The sequence below is a fragment of the Bubalus bubalis genome, chromosome 7 (assembly GCF_019923935.1).
Source record: "Bubalus bubalis isolate 160015118507 breed Murrah chromosome 7, NDDB_SH_1, whole genome shotgun sequence".
Classification (NCBI taxonomy): Eukaryota; Metazoa; Chordata; class Mammalia; order Artiodactyla; family Bovidae; genus Bubalus; species Bubalus bubalis.
Window position 1 is genome coordinate 112264333 of NC_059163.1, and position 18515 is coordinate 112282847.

The window sequence follows — 18515 nt, forward strand, 5'->3', positions numbered from 1 at the left end:
TTATAAAAATATGAGACAAAGAAATGACTAAATCAGGCAACTTTTATTCCTTTTAGACAAAGGAGCAATAAATTTGTGAAGAATTTTAAAGACAACGAGACTTAGCTTTGAATAGTAACTAGCAGGGAAACTAAGCGGATTTTGTTTACATAGCCTCTCGGTGCTGAATCCCTGTTTCTGGCAATGAAGATGTCTCTCTACTTCCAGATGCAGAGAGGGTGGCTTTCACTTGGGAGTTTTGTTTTTGCTTTGCGGGGGATAGAGAGTAGTGTCCTTCTTGCGCTGGCTGATTTTCAAGTAACTTTAATTCAAAATAATCGATAGGAAAAAATGGTATATTTGGGGGCAACCTACCCTGAACCCATCAATTTCTATAAATACTGTTTAAATAAATAAAATAAATGAATGAACAAAATTTTAAAACTTTGTTATAGAATAAAAATAGTAAAACATACCTTTAGCTCTTTTTTAGAGAAAGGAAATCAATATGTTAATATTTGTCTAGTTGCCCAGTCTTTTAAATATTAAAACCATGGTTTAATAATTATAAACATAGTGACTATGATCTGGCATTAATCATAATGACATAAGCATAATGCTTAATTATGATATGGTATTAAAATAAAAGACTATAGAGAAAAATCAATGAAGTCTAATTTGAATTATTTCTGTAATCATTGGTATTTCTTTTATAACTCACATGAGAATAACAATTATTGTTAAAAAATAGTATAAGAGTAAACTTATCATTTGGATAAATGTAGATAAAATTTTTCCCAGACTTTTTTGTTAGAAGTTAATGCATGACTGCCTCCCTCTTCTCCCCTCCCCCAGTAAAAGGCAGTTTAACACAAGTCCAAGAGAGTGCAATCTGCAGCAAGGCTACTTGAACCCAAATTTGGAATGACCCTGGTAAGGAAATTTGGAATAACTGTGGCAGAAGCCTTATCTGGTGATATTTTTGCAATATTCAGACTGAAAACATTTATGACGGGCGTGCTGAGGAGGTGAAGAAAACTGGGATTAGAGAGAAAAGGGAGGAACAGAAAATAATGAGGAATTTGTGTGAAGAACAAGGAACAATACAGTTGTAGATTCCTAAATTTAAGACTGTATGAATACATTTTGTGTCCTGCAATTTGAGAGGCAGGTAAACCAGTTGCTGAAAGTATGATCTTCTTTGAATAGTTCTTTTTTTATTATTATTTTTAAAATAATTAGTCTGAAAGGAAAATGTGTAAGGTAAGTTGGCAATGTGAAAAATTCATTTCACATTCACTCAGTTCAGTCGCTCAGTTCAGTTCAGTTCAGTTCAGTCTCTCAGTCATGTCCAACTCTTTGCGACCCCATGAATTGCAGCACACCGGGCCTCCCTGTCCGTCACCATCACCCAGAGTTCACTCAAACTCACGTCCATCAAGTCGGTGATGCCATCCAGTCATCTCATCCTCTGTCGTCCCCTTCTCCTCCTGCCCCCAATCCCTCCCAGCATCAGGGTCTTTTACAGTGAGTCAACTCTTCACATGAGGTGGCCGAAGTACTGGAGTTTCAGCTTTAGGATCAGTCTTTCCAATGAACACCCATTACCGATCTCCTTTAGAATGGACTGGTTGTATCTCCTTGTAGTCCAAGGGACTCTCAAGAGTTTTCTCCAACACCACAGTTCAAAAGCATCAATTCTTTGGCGCTCAGATTTCTTCACAGTCCTACTCTCACATCCATACATGACCACTGGAAAAACCATAGCCTTGACTAGATGGACCTTTGTTGGCAAAGTAATGTCTATGCTATTTAATATGCTATCTAAGTTGGTCATAGCTATTCTTCCAGTGAGCAAGTTTCTTTTAATTTCATTGCTGCAGTAATTATCTGCAGTGATTTTGGAGTTAAAGAAAATAGTCTGTCACCGTTTCCATTATTTCCCCATCTATTTGCCATGAAGTGTTGGGACTGGATGGCATGATCTTAGTTTTTTTAATGTTTAGTTTTGAGCCAGCTTTTTAACTTTCCTCTTTCACTTTCATCAAGTGACTCTTTAATTCTCCTTATGGCTTTCTGCCATAAGGGTGGTGACATAAGGGTGGTCATCTGCATATCTAAAGTTATTGATCTTTCTCTCCAAAATCTTTATTCCAGCTTGTGCTTAATCCAGTCCAACATTTTGCATGATGTACTCTCTATATAAATTACATAAGCATGGTGACAATAAAACAGGCTTGACTTCTTTCCTAATTTGGAATCTCATTACTGGGTCCCAAGAAACCAACTCAGAGATTTGAAAAGGCAAATCACTCTATGTGTGAGAAACATGGACCTGGTCTTGAAGACACTGCCTTGACAGACAGTGATCTCATGGTGAAAACTTCAGACAATAGTGAAGTTAATTACCTGTCTCCATCAACTGTGTGTGGCTAAAACAAGAGTTACAACATACAGGAGACCCCAGCAGCCTGCACAGACTTTAGAGAGGAATAAAATAGAGGGTACATTTTTCTCAACAAATTGTCATGTTCATGTCACAAAGAAAATGAATTAAAACAACAGCAAAAAAAAAGGCACTTTTTTTCCCATCTTGAGCATTTAATTAAGATAGTAGGTTGCTTTGTTTTTAAAAATGAAATATGGGGTAATTAACTCTTTTATCAAACAGTAATCTGTTCTATAGTCAACATGACCTTTATCATTTTTTGATGCTTATCTGGTTGTTTTCTGGTTTTTCAGAAACTTGTCTTTTTAACTGCATGGCCAAATATCTTTGTAGTCTTTACTAGTTTACTTTTAAAGTCACATTCAGAATTCCACAACTTAAACTTGCAAAGGTCAGAAAGGTTTTGAACAGATATGGCATTGGGGAGGTGGTTCTATAAACACTATTTCTGATTTTAAAATGTCACATGGTAAGGAAGAAAAAAAATTCATCTTTATATTTCACATGTCACAAACATATCATGTGCTTTTGTAAATAAGCCCTTTGCCAACATACCATATAGTATGTTCTTCTTAACCCTGACCTTTTCCCCTCCTGGATTTTACTGTAACCAGGTTAGAAGGAAAGACTTTGCCTCACATGACTCAGAAATTGGCATACATCTAAATAAGGTGAGTATTTGGAACCACAAGACTTTTAGAGTTCAGTGGAATGTTAAAGATTAGCTTAAATACCTTCCTTCTCCAAAGGAGATATAAAGACCTAGCATTTGACATGACTTTTTCTAACAAGTGGAGAAGGAAATGGCAACCCACTCCAGTATTCCTACCTGGAGAATCCTGTGGACAGAGGAGCCTGGTGGGCTGCTGTCCATGGGGTTGCACAGAGTTGGACACAACTGAAGCGACTTAGCAGTAGCAGCAGCAGCAGTTCTAATAAGAGAACTAGTTGCATCAGGGTGAAACTAGAACCTAAGTAACCTGATTCCTGATTTGTACTGTTTGTTGATGCAGTCTCAGTGAGTTGCTGGAAATGCTTCCTTTGTAAGGCAAGACTTCACAAAACTAATTCTCAGAAATAAAGTCCTAATTAGAGTTTATTTTATTAATGCTTTGTTTAAAATAAATATTTTTGAAGTATAATGTAAATACGGAAATGATCAAATGAAACAAGTATAGCTTGATGAATTATCACAAAGGAAACACATTCATGGAATCAATACCCAAATAGAGAAATGGAATATGGCAAATACTACAGGTTGCCCTTGGGTCCTTTCTCAGACACTATAACTACCTCCTCCCCAGAGACAATAATCCTAATTTCTGTACCATATGTTCATTTTTGCCTGTTATTGAACTTGCACTTGCAAGGATGTAGAAAAAAGGGAACTTTTGTATGTTATTGGTGAGAATGTTAATTGGTGGTACAGTCACTACAGAAAACAGTATGGAGTTTCCCCCAAAATTAAAAATAGAATCACTATATGATCAACTTATCCCACTTTCTGGCATTTTTCTGAAGAAAAACAAAGCATTAATTCTAAAAGATATATGCACCTTTATGTTTACTGCAGGATTATTTACAATAATCAAGTTATCAGAGCAAACTTAAGAGTTATTGATGGATGAATATATATATATATATTATATATATATATATATAATGAGATATGTCATAAAAATCATGAAATCTTGTTATTTGTGACAGTGTGGATAGATCTAGAGAATATTGTACTAGGTCAAGCAAGTCAAACAGAGAAAGATAAATACTGTGTGTTCTCACTTATATGTCGAATCCAAAAAAACACCAAAAACCTCAAACTCATTCATACAGATTGGTGGTTGCCAGAGGTGAGGGGTAGAGAATGGGTGAGATGGGTGAAGGGGATCAAAAGGTACAAACAAACTTCCAGTTAAGAGGTAAATAAGTTCTGGAAATATAATATACAGTATGGTGACTACAGCTAATAACTCTATGTTGCATATTTGAAAGTTGCTAAGAAAGTAGATCTTAAAGGTTCTCATCAGAAGAAAAAACATGTGTAATTAAATACGGTGATTGGTGTTAGTCTTAAGATGATGATCATTTTGCAATATATACAAAAATCAAATCATGTACATCAGAAACAAATATGTCAATTTTACCTCAATAATAAAAATCATTGTTTTTCTAATTTTATGTAAAGGTGCTATATATATATTTTTTTCAAATAAACCTTATGGTATTTAATGATATTCAGCATTGCAAATGTTTATTTATATTATTATTATTATTATTGCCAAAATAATGAATTGAAAGTTTAACTCCAAAACTACAGGGGGAAATCTTTCCGTTCTGAGGTCATCCGCCCACAAAATATCGACACTGAAAGAGCACATATCTTGCTTTTTCCCCATTTACATTTCACTTTAATTTTTCTCTCCCCTGCCCTCCTCTTCCTAATAGCATAATGGAAGCTCCACCATGTCCATTCCTGCCCTGTGTGATGCACAGGAAAGGGGACAAGCTTGAGTCAGTGCTTCAGTGAGTGTGTTGATCTGACCAGATGAATCAGAGTTTTCCTCTTGCAGCCCCACCACTAGCTTCTCCAGAAACCAGGTCTCATTATGTATACTTAGAGCCAAATATACAACACTATTTTCAGATGGATTGTCAGAAAGATTCTGGGCTTAGCAAAGAAGCAGATAATGAGTGGAAAAATCAAGGAGAGCAGGGTTGGAGTTAATTCATCTTTGTTAAGAATCTTCATGACAAAAATATTGGCAGCACCAGCTGTGAGATTATAGTTGAAGATGAAAGGAAGAAGCTCCTATTTTCATTCTCCTGGAGAAATAAGGACTAAAATGAATTGAACTGGTGGGGGAGGGAGGAAGTAAGCAGACATTCTCTTCTGACTGATCAGATTTCTTCATAAAGCTGCATATCTGATTTTCAACTTGCTCCTGGAAAGAATTGGAAACATGGAGATATGCAAATTATAAGTGCAGTAAGAATGAAAGTAAATCCAACAAAACAGTCTCATTTTCTTTCATTCATATCTCTGCATTTCTTAGCTCCTACTTCAGTATTTATTTCTATTACAGTTCATGTAATTCTTAGCTGTGAAGATCAAACCATAAAGTCTTCATCCAAGCTAATGTGTCAAATGGGAATATTTTTCTATCATCAGGATTTATATGTTCCCTCAATTATAAACTGACGTAAAGTGGAAATCAACTGGACAAAAAGTGAGAATACTTTTGTGCTGAAGGAAAACTTTATTGAATGTGTTAAAATCTCAGAATTTTAATAAAGGATTTTTCATGTTTAAAATGACAGAATATAATTTTGATTTTATTTTGTATTTATCTTTTTAAAAGTATCAAGTGAGTTCTATGGATCTAAGTTAGTTTTTTGTGGGATAAATTATGATGAATATTAGATATATGGAGTGACTTACTTTTTTATAGGTGCTGGTAGGTGTGGCAGTGAAACTTATGAGAATACAGTGAGAAGATTCATATTCTAAATCATCTCCCTTTTTCCTGTCCCAAAATACTAGCTCCCTTTAAAATGTCAAATGCTGTTGTCATTGTTATCTTTCCTCTCTCAAAAGCAAAACAGTTAATCTTGCTGCAGATAGGGGTTGGCTATTTAGTACAACAACAACAAAAAAATTACATCAAAGAGAATATGGAAACTGCTCTAAATTCTCCAAACATTTCTAGTCAGTATAACCAAAGGCTAAAATAATTCATCCTGTAGAGGTAATAACAAATTCAAATATTTAAAGCCATATATATAGCCAGGTTGCAACTACATTATATTTCATTAAAAAAAAATTATAAATTTTTTACTAGATAAATCTAGTAAGATTTGGCTCTTTGTCCAATCAGAAAGAATCAAGAAAGTCTTATATTTGCCTATTATGACTTTCCATTTTTCTTTATATCCAGCAAAAATAGATGTATATTTACCTTAGTGTCATCTAAGAGTAAATAATACCTAAAATCTAATGTTTACTGAACACCCACTTTAGACAGAGTTTTACAAGCACTATCTTACTTAGGTGAGAATGTTAGTCGCTCAGTCATGTCCGACTGTTTGCAACCCATGGATGTAGCCCACCAGATTCCCTATGAAAGCTTAGAAGGTAGGTTCCATTTCTGTCACATTTACTTCACATATAATAAAACTGAGACTGAGTAGTGGTAGAGCTAAGGTTAAAAATCAGAATTTTCCAAGCCCAGATGAAATTTGGATTACCACATATGTGTCAATCCAGGCAGATCATCAGTGAATCTGTTTGTCTCTATCAATTTATCTATCATCTATCTGTTATCTCTTTAATATCCATCTGTCATTGATTTTCAAAGAAATATGTACAAAATTACTAGTATATTTATTGTATGTAAACAGATAAATGGTGTGTGGTTTGGGTTTCTATATGTGTGTTTTGTTTGCCATTTGACTGCAAAGGAACTTGTTACTGAATTTGCTTAGTTCTCTACAGTTAACTCATGTCACTCTTAAGATCAAATCTCATAGTTATTGGTTAGAATTATTTTTGTTACAGGAGATGAAAGCACTTAAAATGGCTCAAGCAGAAAGAACAGTAGTAAAATATTGGCTTATGAAGCTAAAAAGTCCAGGGGTAACATGAGGGACAGCTTGATCCAGAAGCTCTACTGATCCCATCAGAACCATATCTCTCTTTATGTGGAGGTAACCTCATTGCCTTTAGTATCAGATTTTTAGTCTCTGAGGACAAATATAAAAGAAAACTTGCCTTTTTTCCCCATCTGATTCTCCTCATATCCTAGAACGAATTCTATTGAATCTGAATTTGTCATATGACCATCCTTAAGCTGTCCTGTCCTAGGGAAATATTATGCTTTCCTTGTCCAAGTCTAGGTTATATATTTATTCCTGTAACTGGGGTCATGAACATTAGTAGCTATTCAAATGAAATACAGTAAATTAGTATCATACAAAATGGGATGATATTATTTGACAAAAAAAAAAAAAAAAAACTCAAAGTTATACTACAGTGTTCCCAAGAGTTCAAATATTTTGTGAGGAATATGGAATGCCTTAAGAAATTTGTGGCATTAAGGCAAAACCTTTTTTTTTTTTTTTTTTGGCCAAGTACTAGGGTATGACTTTTATGAATTAGTTTTATAAATGATGGATAATGAAAATAAGATCTTCCATTATGATTGATGATTAAAAATAAATACTTGATGTTACTATAAAGAAGACTAAGACATTCTTAATTGAACTAAGAATCTAGTCTGTCCTCCAATACAGATTTTTCTGCTGAGGGTCTTATGATGTGGAGAAAACAAATGGTAGATGCCACAGCATTACATTTCCTAAATGATTTCATTACAATGTAACTGTCACATTAATGCACTTCACAAGTTCCCTGAGTCATTAATTCCAGGATTTTTGTTTTTCCCTGTCTATATGTCTTCTCCTGGAATTTTGGTAATGTCTGAAATATGGGGCTAGTAAGATTATCAGCCCTCTTAACATAAGATTATTGGAAAAGGAGTTCAGATAGTCAGAAAATAAATATAATTTCCAACAACAGAAAAACTTTTGGAAACTGAAATCCTTCATGCCAACTCATGCCAGTGTTTTAGTCCCATCTTGCCTTATCCTCAGTGTCTGTAGGGGTGGAAAGACTTTTTCTGATCACTGACCTTAGAAAGGTGTTCATGATTTAACCTTGTCTATTGTAAACAACATTTCTAAGTGTCTGTTTGATTCTATCCTTTTCAGATGATTAAGATTTTTTTTGGTCATTTTATGACTGTCATTAATGTGAGAAATTTAAAAAATTTATTTTCTTTTAGCTTTATTAAATATAATGTTATATATTGTTTTTAAATATACATTTAATTTATTAAATATGTTATATCATTAAATCTAACATTGTGTAAATTTAAAGTATATAATTTAATTATTTTGTATATTCAAACGGATGATTTGATATACATACTTATTGCAAGAACACTATTACAATAAGTTAGTTAACACATCCACCAGCTAATTATGATTGTGTGTGTGTGTGGTGAATATTTAAGATCTACTCTCATCTCAGCTTTCAAATATGTGTAGACACACCTCAGAGATATCGTGGATTTGGTTCTAGATCCCTGCATTAAAGCAAATATGTCAGTGAAGTGAATAATATGACTCTTTTGGTGCCCAAGTGAATATAAAAGTTATGTTTGCACTAGATTGTAGCTTATTAAATGTACGATAGTATTAACACCTAAAAAAAACAAAATGCTAACCAGTATCTAAAAATATAGGATTGTTACAAATCTTAAATTTATAAAATAATGTAATATCTGTGAAGTTCAGTAAGTGAAACACAATAAATTGAAGTCTCCCTGTCATCGAGTATTGTTAACTACAGTCACCATTGCTGTAAACTAGGTCCCCAGAATAAATTCATCATATAACTGCAAATTTGTACTTTGGGGCCAACATCCCACATTTTCCTATCCTCACTCCTAGCCCTTGAAAACCACCATTCTACTTTGTTTCTATGAGTTCAATGTTCTTAGATTCGATATTTGAGATCAAACAGTACTTATATTTCTTTAACTTATTTCATTAGGAATAATATCTGTTAGGTCCATCTATGTTGTCACAAATGACAGGATTTAATTTAATAGTTGAGTGTGTATATATTATATATGAATCACATTTCTAATATTATTATTAATATTACATATATCACATTTTCTTTTTCCATAAATCCATCAATGGACACTTAGATTGCCTCCATGTCTTGTGCATTTGGGGAATAATTCTGCAATTAAGATGAGAGACTGGAAACATCTTTTCAAGATACTGATTTCATTTCTTTCAAAAATTTATCCAGAAAGATTGCTAGATCACATAATAATTCTACTTTCAATTTTTTGATGAAAATTCATACTGTTCTCCATAGTGGTTGTACTGGTTGGTTTACATTCCCGCCAACACCAACAATGCAGAAGGATTTCTTTTCATTCACATCCTTGCCAACACTTATCAAGCAAGTCCAGTGGGGTCATTTTCCCAAGAATATTATTTTTAAACAATCCTGTTTTTAATATTTTTCCTTCCAGTTCTATTGACACAACTATTGACAGAAAACTAGTCAATGTAATCACACTAGGACCACAGCCTTGTCTAACTCAGTGAAATCAAGCCATGCCCATGAGGCCACCCAAGACCGGTGGGTCATGGTGGAGAGGCCTGACAGAATGTGGTCCACTGGAAAAGGGAATGGCAAACCACTTCAGTATTCTTACCTTGAGAACCCCATGAACAGTATGAAAAGGCAAAATGATAGGATACTGAAAGAGAAACTCCCCAGGTCAGTAGGTGTCTCCAATATGCTACTGGAGATCAGTGGAGAAATAACTCCAGAAAGAATGAAGGGATGAAGCCAAAGCAAAAACAATACACAGTTGTGGATGGCGATAGAAGCAAGTTCCGATGCTGTAAAGAGCAATATTGCATAGGAACCTGGAATGTCAGGTCCATGAATCAAGGCAAATTGCAAGTGGTCAAACAAGAGATAGCAAGAGTGAATGTTGACATTCTAGGAATCAGCAAACTAAAATGGACTGCAATGGGTGAGTTTAACTCAGATGACCATTATGTCTACTACTGAGGGCAGGAATCCCTCAGAAGAAATGGAGTAACCATCATGGTCAACAAAAGAGTTCGAAATGCAGTACTTGGAGGCAATCTCAAAAACAACAGAATGTTCTCTGTTCGTTTCCAAGGCAAACCATTTCAATATCAGAGTAACCAAAGTCTATGCCCCAACGAGTAACACTGAAGAAGCTGAAGTTGAACGGTTCTATGAAGACCTCCAAGACGTTTTAGAATTCACACCCAAAAAAGATATCCTTTTCATTATAGGGGACTGGAATGCAAAAGTAGGAAGTCAGGAAACACCTGGAGTAACAGGCAAATTTGGACTTGGAATATGGAATGAAGCAGGGCAAAGACTAGTAGAGTTTTGCCAAGAAAATGCACTGGTCATAGCAAACACCCTCTTCCAACAACACAAGAGGAGAGTCTACACATGGACAACACCAGATGGTCAACACTGAAATCAGATTGATTATATTCTTTGCAGCCAAAGATGGAGAAGCTCTATACAGTCAACAAACACAAGACCAGGAGCTGACTGTGGCTCAGATCATGAACTGCTTATTGCCAAATTCAGACTTAAATTGAAGAAAGTAGGGAAAACCACTAGACCATTCAGGTATGACCTAAATCAAATCCCTTATGATTATACAGTGGGAGTGAGAAATAGATTTCAGGGACTAGATATGATAGAGTGCCTGATGAACTGTGGACTGAGGTTTGTGACATTGTACAGGAGACAGGGATCAAGACCAACCCCATGGAAAAGAAATGCAAAAAAGCAAAATGGCTGTCTGGGGAGGCCTTACAAATAGCTGTGAATAGAAGAGAAGCAAAAAGCAAAGGAGAAAAGGAAAGACATAAGCATCTGAATGCAGAGTTCCAAAGAATAGCAAGAAGAGATAAGAAAGCCTTCCTCAGCAATCAATGCAAAGAAATAGAGAATGGGAAACAAGAGAATGGAAAAAACTAGAGATCTCTTCAAGAAAATTAGAGACACCAAGGGAACATTTCATGCAAAGATGAACTTGATAAAGGACAGAAATTATGTGGACCTAACAGAAGCAGAAGGTATTAAGAAGATGTGGAAAGAATACACAGAAGAACTGCACAAAAAAGATCTTCATGACCCAGATAATAACGATGATGTGATCACTCAGCTAAAGCCAGACATTCTGCAATGTGAAGTCAAGTGGGCCTTAGAAAGCATCACTACGAACAAAGCTAGTGGAGGTGATGGAATTCCAGTTGAGCTATTTCAAATCTTGAAAGATGATGCTGTGTAAGTGCTGCACTCAATATGCCAGCAAATTTGGAAAACTCAGCAGTGGCCACAGGACTGGAAAAGACAGTTTTCATTCAAATCCCAAAGAAAGGCAATTGCAAAGAATGCTCAATCTATTGTACAATTGCACTCATCTCACATGCTAGTAAAATAATGCTCAAATTCTCAAAGCCAGGCTTCAGCAATATGTGAACCATGAACTTCTAGATGTTCAAGTTGGTTTTAGAAAAGGCAGAGGAACCAGAGATCAAATTGCCAACATCCACTGGATCATGGAGAAAGCAAGAGAGTTCCAGAAAAATATCTATTTCTGCTTTATTGACTATGCCAAAGCCTTTGACTGTGTGGATCAAAATAAACTGTGGAAAATTCTGAAAGAGATGGGGATACTGATCTGCCTCTTGAGAAATTTGTATGCAGGTCAGGAAGCAACAGTTAGAACTGGACATGGAACAACAGACTGGTTCCAAATAGGAAAAGGAGTACGTCAAGGCTGTATATTGTCACCCTGCTTATTTAACTTCTATGCAGAGTACATCATGAGAAACGGTGGACTGGAATAAGCACAAGCTGGAATCAAGATTGCCAGGAGAAATATCAATAACCTCAGATATGCAGATGACACCACCCTTATGGCAGAAAGTGAAGAGGAACTAAAAAGCCTCTTGATGAAGGTCAAAGAGGAGAGTGAAAGAGTTGGCTTAAAGCTCAACATTAAGAAAATGAAGATCATGGCATCTGGTCCCATCACTTCATGGGAAATAGATGGAGAAAGAGTGGAAACAGTGTAAGACTTTATTTTGGGGGGCTCCAAAATCACTGTAGATGGTGACTGCAGCCATGAAATTAAAAGATGCTTACCCCTTGGAAGAAAAATTATGACCAAGCTAGAGAGCATATTGAAAAGCAGAGACATTACTTTGCGAACAAAGGTCCGTCTAGTCAAGGCTATGGTTTTCCCAGTGGTCATGTATGGATGTGAGAGTTGTACTGTGAAGAAAGCTGAGCACCGAAGAATTGATGCTTTTGAACTGTGATGTTGGAGAAGACTCTTGAGAATCCCTTGGACTGCAAGGAGATCCAACCAGTCCATTCTGAAGGAAATCAGCCCTGAGATTTCTTTGGAAGGAATGATGCTAAAGCTGAAACTCCAGTACTTTGGCCACCTCATGCAAAGTGTTGACTCATTGGAAAAGACTCTGATGCTGGGAGGGATCGGGGACAGGAGGAGAAGGGGATGACAGAGGATGAGAAGGCTGGATGCCATCACTGACTCGATGGACAGGAGTCTGAGTGAACTCTGAGAGTTGGTGATGGACAGGGAGGCCTGGCGTACTGCGATTCATGGGTCTCTAAGAGTTGGACACGATTAGTGACTGAACTGAACTGAACTGATTGACATACAGCACTGTATAAGTTTAAGATACATAGCATAAGATTTGATTCACATATACCATGAATCGACTATTACAACTTCTGTTTACATTCATCATCTCATATGGAGTTTTCCACGTGGCTCAGTGGTAAAGTATCCATCTGCAATGTAGGAGACCTGAGTTCAATCCCTGAGTCAGAAAGATCCCCTGGAAAAGGAAATGGCAACCCACTACAGTATACTAGCCCAGGAAATCCCACGGACAGAGGAGGTTGGTGGGTGACTTTCCATAGGGTTGCAAAAGAGTCAGACACAACTTAGTAACCATACAACAACAACAATATCATCTCATATAGGTATAAAATTAAAAAGAAACTTTTTTCCTTGTAATGAGATATTCTCTTAACTTTCTTATATAATTTGTGTTGTACAAGAAACATACAAATGGTGCATAATTAAGTGTTAATTATTTACCATGTTGTACATTATATTCCTGTTGCTTATTTATCATTTATTTTAACTGGAAGTTTATATCTTTTGACCCCTTCAACCAAATACTGCCCTTGCCCTCCATCTCTGGTAATCACAAATCTGATCGCATTTTCTATCATTTTGTTTTAAAAAATCAGCAAACTATAAACATTGGAAAGGATGTGAAGGGGAACCTTCCTGCACTGTTGGTGAGGCTATAAATTGATACAGTGACTAAGAAAATAGTATGGAATTTTCTTAAAAAAAAAAAAAAAAAGGAATAAAGCTGCCATATGACCCAGCAATCCCACAACTGGGCATATACCCTGAAAAAAAAAATCATAATCCAAAAGAAATGTACCCCAGTGTTCATTGTAGCACTAATTACAATCACCAGAACATGAAAGCAACCTAGATGTCTTTTGACAGATGAAAGGATGAAGAAGATGTGGTACATATATACAATGGAATATTACTCATCCAATAAAAGGAGTGAATTTGTGTCATTTGAACTAAGGTGGATGAACCTAGATCCTGTTATAGAGAGTGAATTATGTCAGAAAGAGAAAAACAAATATTGCGTGCTAATGCATATATATGGAATCTAGAAAAAAGGTACCAATGAACCTATTTGCAGGATGGGAATAAGAGACACAGAACTAGAAGACAGTCTTTGGACACAGTGGGGAAAAAGAGGGTGAGACAAATTGAGAGAGTAGAATTGACATATATACATTACCATGTATAAAGTAGTAGCTAGTGGGAAGCTGCTATATAACACAGGGAGCCCAGCCTATATCTGTGATGACCTAGAGGGGTGGGATGGGGGAGATAGGAGAGAGCATATATACCCTTATGGCTGATTCATGCTGTTGTACAGCAGAAACCAACAAAACGTTGTACAGCAATTATCCTTTAATTAATTTTTTTTTAATTTTATTTTATTTTTAGACTTTACATAACTGTATTAGTTTTGCCAAATATCAAAATGAATCCGCCACAGGTATACATGTGTTCCCCATCCTGAACCCTCCTTAATTGATTTATAACACTATTAGTTCCTGAACTGCACAACATAATGATTCAGTATTTCTATACATTTCAAACTGATCATCATGATAAGTTCATTTACAACATGTCACCATACAAAAGATATTATGTAGTTATTGACTATATTCCTCACATTGTATGTTTCATATCCAAGCTATTTTTATTGTTTTTTAAACATAATACTATAGCAAACTTAATAGAGTACAATATAGTGTAAGTATACCATTTATATGTACTGGAAACCCCCCAAAATTATGTGACTTGTTTCATTGGATATTCACTTTATTGTAGTTGTGTGGAACTAAACTATCTCCTAGGTATCCAGTGAGGCTAACTGTTCTGTTTTGTGGTAGATGCATTAGAATTTTTGCATATAAATGATATCATCTGTAAACAGAGACACTTCATCTTAGAGGAAAAAAATCCAACTTTTAACACTGAGCAGGTGGTTAACTGAGATTTTCATATGTGGTCTTTATTATGTTAAGGTATATTCCTTCTATGCACAACTTTTAAGAGTTTTTATTATTAAAGAATGCTGAATTTTGTCAAAATGCTTTTTCTACATATATGGAAATGATCATATAAGTTATGTCTCTCATTTGTTAATGTGGTATATTATAGTGATTAATTTGCAGATGTTGAACTATTCTTGAATCCCAGGGATTAATCCAACTTGACCATGGTGTATGATCCTTTTAATGTGCTGTTAAGTTCAGTTTGCTAGAATTTTGCTAAAATGTTTTACATTTATATTCATTAGGGATGCTTTCCTCTAGTTTCCTTTTTGCCTAGTGTTCCTATCTGGCTTTGGTATCAGAGTGATGCTGCCTTTGGGAGAAGGGGTCATGTAGATAAAGGCGAACTGTTCCTCTTACCCTCTTCAATGCATCCAATTTTGTTTTTTTTTTGTTTGTTTATCTAACAGTGTGCTGGAATATCTGTGCTGGACTCCTGGATTTGCACAAAGAATCTCTTGTCTTTGTTCATCAATGTTCTTTAGTGGGAAGATGGTAGGAAACTCGGTTCTGCCATGATGATGACATCACTCTTCATTACTAAAAGAGATTAAAGCTAAGGCCTGGAAAACTTTGAGAACCAATTGACTAACTACAGGAGAGAAGTGTATGTTACCAGAAGTTAAACAATTAGTGGAAGCCTTGACTAGGATGCTCCCACCTGAGGCATAAGAGTACAGGAAATTTCCTTATTAAAAAAAAATGGATTTTGTTTATATTTTCATTGGGCATAAATTTACCACCATTTCAAAAATGAATAACTTTTCAATGTCTGGTTGGCTTTAGTTCTCTTAGAGTCTTTTCTGTGTTGGTTACATTTCTAAGCACTCAATATTACTATTAATAAAAGTAGTTGACTCCTATTGAATGTTCACTATGTACTACGTATTTTGCTAAGCAATTTTCAAGACTTTTTCACAGCCCAGACTCCTGAACAGAAACTCAAGCATGTGTTTCAGCCTATTGGACATCTTAGCTTGGTTATTTTTAAGGCCTCTTATTATCTTTAACTCCAAACTTTTTCTTCTTCTGTGTTTTCTGGGTTAGTAAATTTCATCCTTATCCATTTAGCTCCTCAATCTTGGATCTAGACATTATATTTGGCTGTTGTTCTTTCTCTCCAACCAATAGCCTGGCAGGCTACAGTCCATGGGGTAGCAAAGAGTGGACACAGCTGAGTGACTTAGTACATCTTCAGACAAATTAAAAATGTGTTTCTGGCAAAAGATTTTGAATATTGACATTACTTGAATGGAAAAAAAACAATCTTAATAGAAAAATCAGAAATTTATCAAACTTCCTAAAACATCTCAGTGTTTATTAATGCTACTTTTAATTAGATAAGAGGGCACATTTGAGGCCTTAACAAGACTCAATTTTTGAATATTGTTTTTAAATAAAAATACTTGATTTTCTACATTTTCTAAACCATTTCTTTCAGTTTTTATGTCAATAATAAAAACTAAGTATTGTATCTCAGATACTATGGTAGATATTTCACAGGTATTATCTCTAATTCACATCATCATGAAAGTTAGGTGTTATCCCCCAATTTTATAGATGAAAAAGTTGGATTTAGAATGGGCAGGTAATATTATAAGCTCTCTGCCTGCACGTTGTTGCCAGCTTACAGTGTTCACTCTGTGTGACAGGGGATAGGCCTTTTTCCTCTTCATATTCATCCTGATAAGACAGTTCCAATGCTGACTATGCATCAGAATTGCATATATTGCTCCAAACTGCTTAAATTGGCTCTTGTGCAAACCTGAAGTGAAGCCCCAGCAACTCAATAGGAAATCTATATGTTCCAACAGGATGCCCCACAGGGAAGATGCAGACCTCTAATTTGTGGCAATCAGTGTAGCAGGGCTGCTTGAAGAAATGTGCAAGAGTTTCAGTCATTGTAATTGACAGAAGAACTGAGATTTAGAGTAGAAATGGTTTTCTTTAGAATCAGCCATTGCATTGGTCTGCAGCTAAATTTCCTTTTTTCAGAGCCTGGTTAAGTTACTAACTGGCCAAATGATATTATTTAGACAGAGACAAGTATTCATAAAGCTATGGATAAAGTTTAAATAAAATGGTTCTCATAGTAAAATCATTTTGATCCAATAAACTGAATTGAATAAATAAACTTTACTTAAGAAATCTTGGAAATAGCTAAGATGAATTGGGAAAATGCTACAACTGTAACTTGTGGTGGATACTCCTTGAAAATGTGGTCTATTTTAACCCTCAGAATCTTTGGTTTCCTTCCTTGAGGTTTCCTTCCCTTGAGAGGCCTTCATCAGTGCCAGCTATCCCCCTTTGAGGGCACAGGAATACCCTGGATGCCCAGAAAGAATGCTGCAGCTGAGTAGGACCTGGATTAGCATCAAAGGAAATCCAATATGCACAAGTTTGTATAAGTTGCTGAAGAAATGCATAGGAAAGACAGTGAGAAAAGTTAATAAATCTTGTGGTAATTTAGTCAATGGAAAAGGAATATCTAAAAAACCAATGAACCACCTTTGCCTCAAAAGTAAAGGAATAATATTTTCCCTTAGTTTTAATTTACTAGAAAACTTCCTTTAAATATATATATATATATATATATATATATATATTTTTTTTTTTTTTTTTTTTTCCTTTCTAAACCAACCTTTCCACCCACCCTGCTGATTAGTCACCCTCCCCCACTTCCTTAATGCATCCTGGTCCGCTGAGATACTGCTTGATGGACTGACTTTCCACTTGATGCCTTCTCACTTCATGTGAATTTCAATGACTCACAGTGACTGCCTATTTTAACAGTTCAGCATGAAACTAGTTCTGTAGTTACAAATGGATTGACTTTCTTCATATCATGAAATGTGATGGTGAGAATATGGTGTTAATAAAGCCAAATGTGTTTAACTTAATCAGCATTAGAGAAATAAGAGTACTCTTAGGGATTATTATTATTATTATTAAGCTCCCTTCTTCGATAGCGCCCATGGTAGAGCGGAGGACTGTAGACGAATGTCCACCACCATCCTTAGGTCGCTGGTTCGAATCTTGCTTGAAGGAGAGTGTCTTAATTTGACTTCCCTGGTGGCTCAGACGCTAAAGCATCTGCCTACAATGTGGGAGACCCGGGTTCAATCCCTGGGTCGAGAAGATCTCCTGGAGAAGGAAATGGCAATCCACTCCAGTATTCTTGCCTGGAAAATCCTATGGACAGAGGAACCTGGTAGGCTACAGTCCACGTGGGCGCACAGAGTTGGACACTACTGAGTGACTTCACTTTCTTTTCTTTAGGGATTGTATCTCTGACACCAGGGATGGAGCATGTCATGCATATAAGGAGAAGCCAAGATTGTCTTTGTCTCCTGATATCCATTCTCCATTCACTTTAGTCAGAACAAATAAGTACAAAGAGAAAAAGCTTAGGACAGCATTTCCCAGCTTCCCTTTCAGCAAAGTGTGGACCTGTGCCCAATGCTAGGGATGAAAATAAGTTGGAAAGAGCCTGGGTACTTGAATCTTCAGAGCAGGAGAGCTGAACCCTTCACTGCTTGTGTCCAGATTTCTCTATGAGAAAGAAATTAGCTATTGTCTTGTTTAAGCAACTGTTATCTGTGGTCTTTGCTACTCAGGAGTGAACCAATTCTAACTGCTTTATAAGGCAAAAGCATAAATGTCCCAATGACTGTTAATAAAACTGTTAGTTTTATTTAGAACTTATGTGTCTTTATTATTATGAATGATGAAATGTTAAGC

At 35.7% G+C, this 18515-nt stretch overlaps 1 long non-coding RNA gene across 1 annotated transcript; it reads left to right on the plus strand.

Annotated features, from left to right (window-relative positions):
* The first annotated feature begins 831 nt into the window (after positions 1-831).
* Positions 832-15871, plus strand: LOC123334575. The gene is made up of 2 exons (XR_006552598.2): positions 832-912; positions 15185-15871. It is a non-coding gene; the product is annotated as an uncharacterized LOC123334575 (long non-coding RNA).
* Positions 15872-18515: the final 2644 nt, after the last annotated feature.